Genomic DNA, 12,512 nt, shown 5'->3' with positions numbered 1-12,512 from the left:
ATGGAAAAGGTACAGTAAAAATACAGTATAGAAGATAAAAAATGTACGCCTGTTTGCCATCTCCACGAGTGGAGCTTATAGGACTGGAAGTTGCTCTGGGTGAGTTAACAAGTGAGTGGAGAGTGACTCTGAAGGCCTAGAACATTCCTGTATATCAAGTCCTATAGGTAGAACACCCTAAACTCCCAACAAAACACCAGAGACTTTGTGAACACTGGACACCTAGGCCACGCTAAATTGATGAAAAATATTTGTCTTCAATAATTTAATATTAGCTTACTGTAACTTTTTTACCTTATAAACTTTAAATTTTTAAGACTTTTTGACTTTTGAAATAACACTTGTAACACAACCACATTGGATAGCTGTACCAAAATATTTTTTCTTTTTATATCTGTATTCTGTATGCTGTTTTCTATTTAAACATTTAATTGTCTTTTTCTTTAAACTTTTTTGTTGCAAATAAGACACAACACACACACACACACATTAGTAAGGCCTACACAGGTCGGGGTCATCAGTATCATTGTCTTCCACCAGCACCTCTGTCCCACTCTGAGGGCTTTGGAGGCAACAGCACATGTGGAGCTGCCATCTCCGATGATAGCAAGGCCTTCTTCCAGTACCTCCTGCAGGCCCTGCCTGAGGCTGTTTCATATTTGGCTGTTTTTTTAAAAAAAAAAATATATATTTTTTGAGATGAAGTCTCATTCGGCCGCCCAGGCTGGAGTGCAGTGTGATCTCGGCTCCCTGCCTCTGTGTTCAAGCGATTCTCCTGCCTCAGCCTCCCAAGTAGCTGGAATTACAGGCATGCGCCACCATGCCCAGCTAATTTTTGTATTTTTAGTACATACAGGGTTTCATCATGTTAGTCAGACTGGTGTCGAACTCCTGACCTCAAGTGATCCACCCACCTTGGCTTCCCAAAGTTCGAGGATTACAGGCGAGAGCCACCGCGCCTGGCTATAACTGTTTTTTTAATAAGTAGAAGTGTGTAGTATACTCAACAATAAAAAGCATACACAAACCAGTAAAATAATCATTTATTGTCAAGTGTTATGCACTGTGCATAATTGTATGTGCTAGACGTTTATATGACTGGCAGCACAGTAGGTTTGTTTCCACCAGCATGATCACAAACACAGGAGTGATGCATTGTACTCCGTTATGATGTCACTGGGTGGTAGGAATTTTTCAGCTCCATCATAGGGTTGAGGGACTGCTGTCATTGATGCAGTCTGTTGTTGACCAAAATGTTGTTACACAGTGCATGATGGTATTTTTGTTTTAAAAGTTTTTACAAATGAAATTAGATTTGTATTTTGAAAAGATAATCCTAATAAAGCAGTATGGAGAATGGATTTGGGGGTGGAGGAGGCTCAAGGTAGCGATGTTAGGATATTAAATAGTCCGGGCAGCAGATGATAAGGACTTAAGGTGGTGGAAGCAGTGATGGAAGTGAGAGGAAGCTTCCAGATAGATGTGGATATAAGGGATGAGGAACAGTAGAGATCAGGGAAAGTTTTAGTATTTGTGGTTTGGCCTCAGGGTGATCAGTGATGCTATTAATTCAGTTTGGGATTATGAAAAAAAGAATATGTTTTGGTGGCAGAAGAGTTCAAGTCTGTGGAACAGTAAATGGAGCTGCCTGTAGGTCTGGCACTGTGGGTCTGGAAGTCAACGGAGGAGTGTTCCTTAAGAGGTAGATTTTGGTGGGTATTAGAAATAGTTGGAATTAAAGGAGGAGATGAGTTTACTGAAGGGGAGAGTGTTTAGAGAAGGAAGTCAGGTTCCAGGGAGAGCCATGCTGCCGCTCTGCTCTCCTGCCTCCCAGTCTCCACCCAGGCAGACATCACCAAACTATCACTGCTGTTTCTCACTGAGCCTATGGGATCCTTAGAATCTTCTCAAGGCAGTGCACTGGAGAGCTGACAGGAGCTGGGGCAAAATCTAAGATGCAGCAGCAAAATATAAGGATCAGAGGAAGAGACTGCATGGAGAGACTGAGTGGAGTCCATATTCCTGCCAGGAAGGGTGAAGACTTGAGCTGGAATGTGCTGATGGATTTGGGAAGTGGGAAGTCATTGATGACTCTGTTAAGAACAGTTTCAATTGAGAAAGGGAGACAGAAGCCATGTTTTGAGGCTATTTGGAGCCAGGAGTAGGAGGTGAGAGACTACTTTTCCTAGGATCTTGACTAGGAAATGACGAAGGTTGTTTGGAAACCAGAAGGAAGGAGGGGTGGAACATGTGTGTAGGTGTAGGAAGTAGTTCAGCTCTTAAATAATCTTTTTATGTAATAATCCTGCTGATACGTGTTCTTTAACATTTTGTTTTGAAACAATTTCAAACTTAAAGTTAGGGTAGACCTGTAATCACCAGTGTTAACATGGTGCCACATTTGCTTTATCGTTTTTCTTTCTTACTCCTTTTTTTTCTGAACCATTTGAGAATAAGTTGCAGACAGTAAGTAGGTGCTTTTACTTCTAAATATTTCATGGTTTTTGGGCTTTGCTTAGCATGCTTTACTCTCATAAGAATAGTCGTTGGGCAGATCTGTTAAAAATGACCAGAGTACTCCGTCTGCCTCCTTAAACATTTTGTGGTTATTTGTCTCACGGGAGGATTAAACAGGAAATTTGGGACCTGGACTGTACTAGAGACTTCTGAAATATTGTTCTTTTAGATTTTCGTCTCTGTTGATTGTTTGCCGATCAACAGAAAAGGTGGAAGGAAATGATGGCTATTTCAGCTTTTAAAAAAATAGTACTAAGTGTTTGATTCTGCAGTACAATACTTTATCATCTGAGAAGTAAGGTAGCAGGTCAGTGAGGTTCAAAAATCTCTTCAAAATACTTACATGTCAAACCCCTAAAATATTCTCCTTGATGAAGGTACTGGACAAACATGCTCAGTGGAAAATCTGGGGTTCCCCCCCAACTAAATACAGATTTTCTTTTATTTAAATAGTACTTAATTGTTCTAAATTAGCTGACCTCCAAGACACATTTGTGTGCAGGAAGTTGTTCCTTTGTCCTTTCCCTGCTTTTAGTAAAAGTGTGGTAGTGTAGATTTGCCATGGATAGTGTAGATTTGGACATGAACTCATGGACAGGAATTGTAATAGGCTGTCATGTCTAGTTTGTGTTTGATGAGCAGCTTCCCTTCTTTGCCAGGGTCTTTGTGGTTAGTGGTGGTCTTCTTGTTACCAACCCTCCCTTGTCACTGGCTCGCTGGATCCTGGATGGGAGAGAGACTGGCAGTGCTGGGTTGTTCCTCCTGCTCCTCGTAGGATCTGTGGGGCTGATGGCCCTCTGGGTACCATGCCAGGGCTGTTCATTGTTCTCCAGCGGAAGTGTAATAAGCAGTTTGTCTCTTCATTCCTGACAACTTCAAAATTGCGTGTCGAGATAAGTTCTAGATTTAAAAAGTAGTGTCTCCTAGTTTCTAATGTAATTTTTAGATACATTAATTACACAGATTTTGGAAAACATACAGTTATCACTTACGTTAAAGAAAGGTGGTTTAGTTTGAATTCTAGAAAAATCATAGTTTAAAATAACACATGGCTTTGTAATCAGAGCTTTTAAATGTAATCATGTTTCGGAAAGACGGGAAGCTTTACTAGTGATAACGTGGTAAACCAGAGAGCAATTTTTATTTATATTTAGGGGCCAGTGATGGGAAACACCACTGTGGTCTTCAGACAGTGGGATGATGATGGCCATCATCACCATCGTCTCTGTCTTTTTTCACACTTCTGGATTTTACCTACACATTTCCATTTCTTAAGAAAGATCCGCTAAACTCCAAAATGATATAAATACAATCTGAATTTCTAAGATTTCAAGAGGGTTGAGGTCTTGTTTAGTAGCAATGTCATTGCAGTAGTTTGAAATATTTCTAAGTAATAACCCAAGGGTAGCATTTCTCTCATTTCTCATGAAATGCCAGAAATAATGAGCATGTCTGACACTTGGGGGGAGTTTCTAGGCTTCCTGTGATTTCTGTTCTCTGGCTTGCTCTTTCTCTTTGGCAAAGGTTGTATGTTTGTGCTTGGTCTGGAATTTGGAACATGTGACTGTAAACCACAGATAGTTTGATAAAGGCATAGCTGGCAGGAAAACAAAAGATACACTTTTAACCAAAAAATGTAGGCCTGCCCCTGGCATTTTCCGTGATGAAGGTGTTTGAGACTGTGCTTCACAGTTCATGGCGTAGCTGCTCATTCGTTTTCAGAAAGGCCACTTGTTCTGGTGCTCCTTGGCTCAGCTCGCACCAGGTCACTGTCCCATCCTCTAGCCGGTGAAGGAGAGCACCTTCACTGTGGGAACCAGCGGCCCTCATTTTCATTGTGATCTGCTGACTCCTGTACAGCAGCAGATTGACGACAGCCTTGGAGGGGAAACAGGTGGCTCTGTGTGAGTGAATTGTTCCTTAACTTAATTTAACAAGTAATGGCCAAATACCCGCTCTCTGTTGGACACCATCTGGGGCTCTAGGGCAGTCACGAATAAAGCACACGAGAGAAAACAAAGCAGGAAGTTAAGGGTCGGGACGTGGGTAGGGTGGGTGTAGCAGAAATTTGGAGCCAGGCTGCCTGAGTTGGAATGCAAATTTCCATTGCTTACTGGCCCTGTGACTTTGGCAAGCCCTTTAACTTCTCCATGTCTGTTTCCTAGTAGGTAAAATGAGGGTAATATTATGGATTACATGAGTTGTAATAAATAAATTGGCATATGTAAAATTCTTAGAACAGTGGCTGCCATGTAACTGCTGTGTGTTAGGTATTAGAACAGTGCTTATATAAAGGGATGTCATGGTGTTATTCTTGTGTAAGGTGACATCCTTCAGAGACCTGAAGGATGTGAGGGCTGAGCCGTGTGGATCCTTGGGGAAGGAGCCTTCCCAGCAGAGTGGGAATGTGCCTGGTGGGTTTGAGGGACAGAGGAGCTGTGGGGGATGGGGGGGAGAGGTCAGAGAGTCAGCAGGGCAGGGCATGTCCAGTCCTGCGGCCGCTGTGAGTGGCCACTTTGCACTCTGGAATGGGGATCACTGTGGAGTTTGAGCAGATGTGCTCCTAATGCAATTTTGGCAGGATTCTTTGGGCTGTGGTGGAGAGAATGGGTAATGGAGTAGTCCTCAGGGGGTGCAGTAGAGGGGTTAGGCCCTGGGGCGTGTCAAGGGGCAAGGTCAGGGGATTTGCTGGTGGGCTGGATTGGGTGGGAATAGCAAGGGTGGAGGATGAGTGCAGGGCTTGAAAGGTGGAGTTGCTCTCATGTGACTGATGTAGACTGGAAGGAGCAGGTCTTGAACCTGATGATTTTGATTTATGTATTAGACAGTGGGAGAGCTGAATGGGCAGTGGAGTCAGTGCTGGAGATAATAGCATGGGAGCCATTAGCATGCTGAGGTTATTAATTACAGTCTTGTGGCTGAGGTCACCAAGCAGGGGGAGGGAAGGACAGGGAAGCAGCAGAGGTGTGTGTGAGAAGGAGCTAGGGAGGGCAGAGATAGGAGAAAGGAGGGGGGTAAAAAGAGAGAGAGATGGTTTTGGGAGTCAGCAAGAGAGACATTTTGAGGAGGAAGTGGGCAACTCCAGTAAGATAAGGACTGGGATGTGGCCATTGGGTTAGCAGTGGCCTTGGTAAGAGCTGGCCAAGTGGGGGGTGGGAGCAGTGGTCCTACTAGGCAGGGTTCCAGAGAGAACAGGGAGGAGGAACTAGAACACGCCAGAGCCTGGCTGGATAGGAGCAGAGAAATAAAGGGGAGGCAAAAGAGGGGAGGCTGGTTGAGAGTTATAGTTTGGTTCTGGAATGAGGGTAATTACTAAGTGTGCCTGTGCTGATGGGAAATGCATGATGTAGGAGAGAGAGGTGGGAGGGGCACGGATCCATTGCCGAGTAGGGGGGCTGACTCCAGGGAGGTGTCTGTAGGGACCACAGGGCAGAGAGGTGCAGGCGGCAGAGACGGCAGGGTGGGCAGAGTGAAGGCAAGAGGGCTGTAGTGCTTCTCCTGGCCTCTGTCTTCTCAGCTGGATGGACAGTAAGTTGAGAGTGCCAGGGAGTGTTGGAGGTTGGGGAGAGACAAAAAGGTCCTTTCCAGTGATACTAACTGGCACCACCCAGGGCCCACCTGAGTGTGTTGTCAAGAATTTACAGTGGTACCAGTCAGCAGGATTCTGCATCTCTTCTAGCTGTGTACAGCTGCTTGGGGCAGGGGGGGTGGGGAGTTAGATTTAACCAGCTCTGGGATTTGCCAGAAAGTTCTTAGGAGGGCAGAGGAGTGTGGTGGCACATGAGAGCACCAGGGAGCTGACATGACTATGAGCCGTGGCTCTGAGTCGGGTGGAGAAGGCAGTGAGTATGTGGCAGGGGAAGGGCGGTAGAGAGGTGGAGAAATCAGGGTCTGAGGTCTTGGTAGGTGGAAGAATTGATGGGGTTGGGACATTAGAGGGAGTAAGTTGGGAAGGTAGGAGATGAAGGTCAGAGAGGCACGACTTTGAGAGCAGCAGGGAGTCCTTTTGGTGACTCACAAGGGAAGTTGGGAGATGGCGTTAGAGGCTGTTTGGAGCTTTCCAGGCTGAGAGCTTGGATGCTAAGGGACAGCCTGGGAGTTGTCAGCTTCTTGAGCTGACAGCTGAGTGGGGATAGTTTCTTCTGATGGAAAGGTTGTGGTCCTGAGGCTGCTGGCGCGTTGGGAAGGGTACCTTGTGGGTACTCATGATTGTGGAGCTGCATCTCTATTTCTGAATGTTAGACATGGGGCACTTGGGGAAGCCAGTATTACCAGGAGATTTTTTTTTTTTTTTACATTTTGTGTATCAGTATTTCTTAATAAGAAATGCCTGTTTATTTAAATTCAGCAGGAGATATTTTTGACATAATTTTTTCCCTTTCTCTCTGTCTTCTGTTTTGGATAATGACACTGTGATGGAGCAGTGGGCTGGGAGCCTTCTTGCCACTAGCACCTGTGACTTTGGAGCAGCTCCTTCCTCTGGGACTGTTTGAAAGAAGGAGTGGGGGGCTCAGCTCTAAGATCCTTTGGCTTTAGAATTAAACTGTATTTTATTGGTTTATGAAGCATTTTTTTGTGCCTATGAGCTCAAGACTTCTTTGGTTTTTCAAACTTTATTCATTGTACTTTTAAACCAAATACATTTTGTCCTTCATGTAAATTAGTATTTTTCGAAGAGGCAGAATAAATTTGTTTCCCATCAGAGAAGGGACTACTGATAAGGACTTCAAAAAGACCCAGAATTACCATGTGTGTTTATAAAAATTGTGAAATAATCTTCTCCCACCTCTTCCCCCTTTTTTACAAAAATAAGTTAGGAGTCAGAGAAGGAAAGAAGAAATGGGATTTGGACCATCATGGACTGCTACTGGGTGTAGTTTTGCTTGGGGAGCAGAGCTTGCTGTGTCGTCTGTAGCTTTCTTCATGTGTACTTGCGTGGTTGTGAATGTTACCAGGTGCCTCAGACCAGAATGAGTGGGTCATTTTCCATGTCATCTTATAATGACTGCAAAGTTGGTGATGAACACAGACTGATTTTGACACCTGAGTTTGGCCCGAAGGTTGTGCTGAGTGAGGGAAACCCAGAGCACTTTTCCGAGCAGGTTTTGGTTGCTTTGCTTCCTCTTTTGTTGGTGCTCTTGTGAGGGCCAGTTCTGTATGGCACTAGACAGAGCTGGTTAGGCTCGAGAAATACAGTGTTACTAGGCAGGTGGAGAACGGACACTCACAAGGCCAGTCCCCCACAGTGCCTGGGCCCCACGGGCTGGGCCTGCTGACCAGGGCAGGCTCGGGGTTCATGTCTTTTACCTTCTACTACAGTGTGGCCCAGCAGGTCATTGCCACCTCCCCTCCCAGCATGGCCTGGGCAGGGAGAGTGGTCAGGGCACACCTGTCCTGCTGCTGTCACCCAGGCCAGCCGCAGGCAGTGCCCTCCAGCACACCTGCCCACATTCCATGGTGGCTTGAATGACAGTGACTTCGGGCCTGGCAGTGTCCTCTGCCAGTCTCCTTCACTCATAATTTCATTTCAACTCTGTTATAGTGAAGTATTTAGTACGACACTGTCATTCCTTTTTATTGTTTAACAGTTTAAATTGTAATGTATGCTCAGGTCAGACTAATATTTTCTTTACTAGCTTAATAATTTTCTTTTTGTTCCTACATGAATTAATTTATATGGGAGCAAGTGCTGGCATTTGTGCTGTTGAGTACCAGAGAACAGACAGTAAATAATGATTGACGTATTGAAGATGCAGTTGTTGGCTGTGATGTTGAAGATGTCCTCAGACAGCAGTTTGTACTGCGTTCTGTACTGGGGGCTCAGTGATTGGACTGATTTCTGTAATTACTAGTTTGTTGTATGACTAAGACTGTTTGTTGGTCTCTGCATATGCTTTCAGGTCATTAAATGCTGCAGAAATGAGAAATGAACTACAGACTTTTTTACTCCTACTCAGATGTCAAAACAGCTTCTTAGTTCCTGTCAGATCAGTAATAATACTGGGTTTGGTCTTTCTTAAATCAAGCATAATCCTGCTTATCTTAGAATGAAACAGTATTCCTATTCAGAGGTAAATAGATTTAACCTTTACTCATGTAATTTTTAATGTTTGTTTTACCATTTCATGGTGTTCATACTAGCCCCTTTTCCTTTCCCTCTGAGTGACTGCTGGAGTTCTCACTATTTCAGAGTAAAATTCTTTGGAAATTTAATGATAAAATTGAAAAACTCTATGTGTCAGTATACTTAAAAGGAAAGGTTTTTATATCATTCTCTTCATTTTGGATGTAAAATTTACCTGTTAAAGAATTTGGAAATTATAGAAAAGTAAAGAAAAATAGAAGAAAGTTATCGTGCTTGTCTCATACAGAAGGAACTACTGTGAACCTTTCATGTCTCATTTCTTGTGGTTTTTAAAAGCTGGGTTTGTCTAAAACCACTGTCAACAAAACCCAAACCCTCCAAATTTATATGACATATAATTGTGGTGACATCATCTATAACATTTTATTTCTTTTTAAAATATTATTTATTTTTAGAGATGGAGTCTTGCTCTTTTGCCCAGGCTGGAGTGCAGTGACACAATCATAGTTCACTGTAATCTGAAACTCTTGGGCTCAAGCAATTGTCTTGCCTCAGCCACAATGTCCAACTAATTTTTTCGTGGAGACAGGGTCACACTTTGTTGCCTAGGCTGGTCTCAAACTCTTGGGCTCAAGGAATCTTTCCACCGCTGTCTCCCAAAGTGCTGGGATTACAGGTGTGAGTCATCATGGCTAGTCTTGTGTGAGCCATTATGGCTAGTCCCGATATAAAATTTATGTCTTCTTTTTCACTTAGCATGATAAACAGAAGTGTTTCTCCAGTTACAAATGTATTAAACTATTTATAAAGGCCATTATTATTTTTGATCACTCCATAATTTTTCATGTGGGAAAGTTGCCACTTATTCAGTCCTTCATTACTAGACATTCGGGTTGTTGTTTTCTTTTTCCTTTATAAACAACATGGTAATGGGCGTCTTTGTGCCTCAGCCCTTCTCTGCACATCAGATCATCTCAGCAAGGTAGAATCCCAGCAGGCATTCTAATGACTCTAAAGTTTTTGGTGCAGTCTACAAAATTACTGTATGACAAGGTATTAATAGATGATACTGATATTTGCATTAGCAAAAGCTGCTTATTGGATGTCTGAGTTGGGCAGCGTTTGGTAGGCTTATTTTTTATTCTTTTAAATTCTTTCAAGTGATTAGAAACTTTAAAGAATCTTAATCAGTAGATGAAAGAAAATCTGGCGCATATTTAAGGCTCTTTGTATATTTATATAGCTGGGCAATATTTTTAGTAACCATACTGATGTTTTGCTGCTCCACGTGATTTGCCAATTTTTAAACTAAGACCTATAGTAAAAATGTTTTTTGCATTTGAATCCAAATTTGTTTCATATTGATATAACACATGAAATAATATTTGTCTTTATGCATTCCATATTGTTATATTCTGAACTTTTCTTTTTCATTCCATTTTTTTTAAAAAGATGAGCCATGATCCTCTAAATTAATTTCATAATCTCCTAGAGGTTCCAACTCATAGTTTTAAAAGCATTGTACTGTACTGTGACAGGCAGTGAATTCAGTGGAGCACATGCCTTGTTTCCCTGACTGCCCTTACTTTTCCTGCATGTGGGTGGGAATCTTGTACTCTTTATCCTGGCAGTACCTGAGTGAGACATAAGGAAGCTCAGTACCCTGTCCAACGGCACGCAACTACCAGTGGTCAAGCTTGGATATGGCCACTCCTGGGTGGCCCCCAGATCCAGGGTCTCACAGCCCAGCAGCATAGAAGCCATTCCAGCTTCTGTTGTCCTGGAGGACACAAAGCCATCTGGAGGAGAGGCACGTGATCCACAGGAAAGACTCTATCCCAGTGGTTCAGCACAGGTTCACCAAAAGACTGTTCACCTGGAATGGACCGTGAACCCCCCGTGAATGGAACAGAACTGTGGCACAAGCGGAAGTCCACCAGGGTGAAATTCGGCTTTGCACTCTGACATATGCCCCTTGAAAACCTGGAGCCTGGTAGAGTTGGGGTGGAAAGCAAGTTTTCTATCAGCAGAGGAGAATCTTCCATAGCTGCTAGAAGGATCAGTTAAAAGTGTCAGTCCGATCCTCAGCTGCTTCCCTGCCCTTTGCCTTTAACCCACCAGTGGGGCCCTGCATGAGGGGTGTGGGGAGCTGGTGTGTGCACAGCATCCCTCGTATGCCTGGAGGCGGGTGTGCTCTCTGGCAGCAGCCTTCCTCCTGGAATTGTCATCCTTACCAAGATGCTTCTGCCAGAATTAGAGAAGGGCTAGTGAGTGCTTGTGAAGGAAGCTGGCAGTAACTTCCAGCAAAACTTGCCACACTCTGACTTCTCAGAAGGATGATGTGACCAGCTGCAAATACCAAATGGAAAGAGATTTTGCCTAGAGGGTTTTCAAGAGGACTGATGACCTGAAAACCTTGCCTGAATGCAGTGTACCCTTCCATTCCATACAATAACCATTGAAGGGACATCTTAATTAACTCACATGGACATTTCTAATTATGGAAGAAAATACTGCCTCCCCTCACCAGGTGAAACCATCACTGAAATCAAAGCTAATAGCAGGCAACACTCGGTTCTCAAAGAGCAGGTTCATTATGTCATTGCAGCATTTCCCATTTCCAACATACTTACATTGATTGGAGCTTAAAAATAGTAAGAGTATATTGTTGATCTTGGATTTCTTTGAATGCTGAAAAAAATACTGCCTTTAAAATCAAATTTTACCAAACTTGGCAAACAACAAACAGTAGGAAAACAACAGAATAAATGTAGATTTTCCTCCTCCTGTTCTCTAGCACAGGGAATCTACTAGAGGGCCCTGCCTCCACTTCCATCAAACGAGGGAAGAAAATGCTCTCCATGAGGTCACTGTTAACTGAGCCAGCACAGGGAGGCTCAGCAGGTGAACTGGCTTGGTGGGAGGCAGTGGTTCTGAATCCCAGCTCCTTTGCAATGGCCTTGGGACCTGGGGCAAGTGACCCTCTCTGAGTTTCAGTTTCCTGAAGTGCACAGTAGGGCCTTGAGAGCTTCAGGATCTTGACATGGTAAGGCTCGGTGCTCACTGGCTCCTCCTCCCTTCCTGTTGCCTTTTCTCTCTAGGTCTTGAGAGGACATGAACCAGGACCGTGGTGCCAAGCTCATGGCTCTTGGCATATTTTATTGTACACTATTTACGAGGTTAACAGACCAGGAAATCTCAATGATGGCCCCAAGGGCTGCTATTTTTTTTTTTTTTTAAAGACAGGGTCTCCCTGTGTTGCCCAAACTGGAGTGTAATGGCACAATCATAGCTCACTGCAGCCTCGAAATCCTTGGCTCAAGCAGTCTTCCCACCTTAGCATCCCAGAGTGTTGGGATTACAGGCGTGCGCCACCGCACCCATATTTTTCTTTTATAGTCATGATGACTTAAAATGGTCAACTTTAAGTACCTTGCTGCAGTATCACAGCCCAGTATTTTTCTGCTCATGTTTTTCCCCATGTCTCCATGGCTCAGGTTTTGTGGAGGAGTGACAGTTGTGTGTACCAGTGTGTGTGTAATTGCACTCACACATGTGTTCAAGGTTAAGTTGCATTCACCAGTGTTACGGAGAGACACTTCCTGTCTTCTTGCTCCCACTGCATCTTCGTCTCTGTCTCCCTGAGTGCAGCCGGGACCAGAGCTGGATGTGGCAGCGGTGTGCTTCTTGAGCACTCACATGGAACAAAAAAGAAAGAGAACGGAGCTTCTGTTGTGCTAGGCTAATTGCCTTATTATTGATTCAGCTGTATAAGTGAAATGGATTGTTTAAACATTTTTGGTTTTGTGATTGTTTTATTTCAAGTTTTATTAAGCTGGGCAGCAGATCATTGATTGCACAGGATTTAGAGGCACTTCATTTGTATCTTCCAGGGTAGTTTTTCTGAATG

At 43.7% G+C, this 12,512-nt stretch overlaps 1 protein-coding gene across 5 annotated transcripts in view; it reads left to right on the top strand.

The window, feature by feature from the left end:
• The window catches only part of CCNY (cyclin Y), a 268,565-nt gene that overhangs the window by 159,134 nt on the left and 96,919 nt on the right, over positions 1-12,512 (top strand). The window contains exon 1 of one of the 5 annotated variants that reach the window (XM_064368453.1): positions 2,226-2,466. The exons of the other annotated variants lie outside the window; for them this stretch is intronic. The gene's annotated coding sequence lies outside the window, so the exon portion shown is untranslated. Of the gene's footprint in view, positions 1-2,225; positions 2,467-12,512 lie in introns of those variants that run through there. 5 annotated transcript variants of the gene reach the window in all.

This window comes from Aotus nancymaae, unplaced genomic scaffold, assembly GCF_030222135.1.
Source record: "Aotus nancymaae isolate 86718 unplaced genomic scaffold, 86718_ANA_hifiasm-v0.15.2.pri h1tg000077l, whole genome shotgun sequence".
Taxonomy (NCBI): domain Eukaryota; kingdom Metazoa; phylum Chordata; class Mammalia; order Primates; family Aotidae; genus Aotus; species Aotus nancymaae.
The sequence above is the reverse complement of the archived record's forward strand: the minus strand, read 5'-3'. Positions and strand labels throughout refer to the sequence as shown.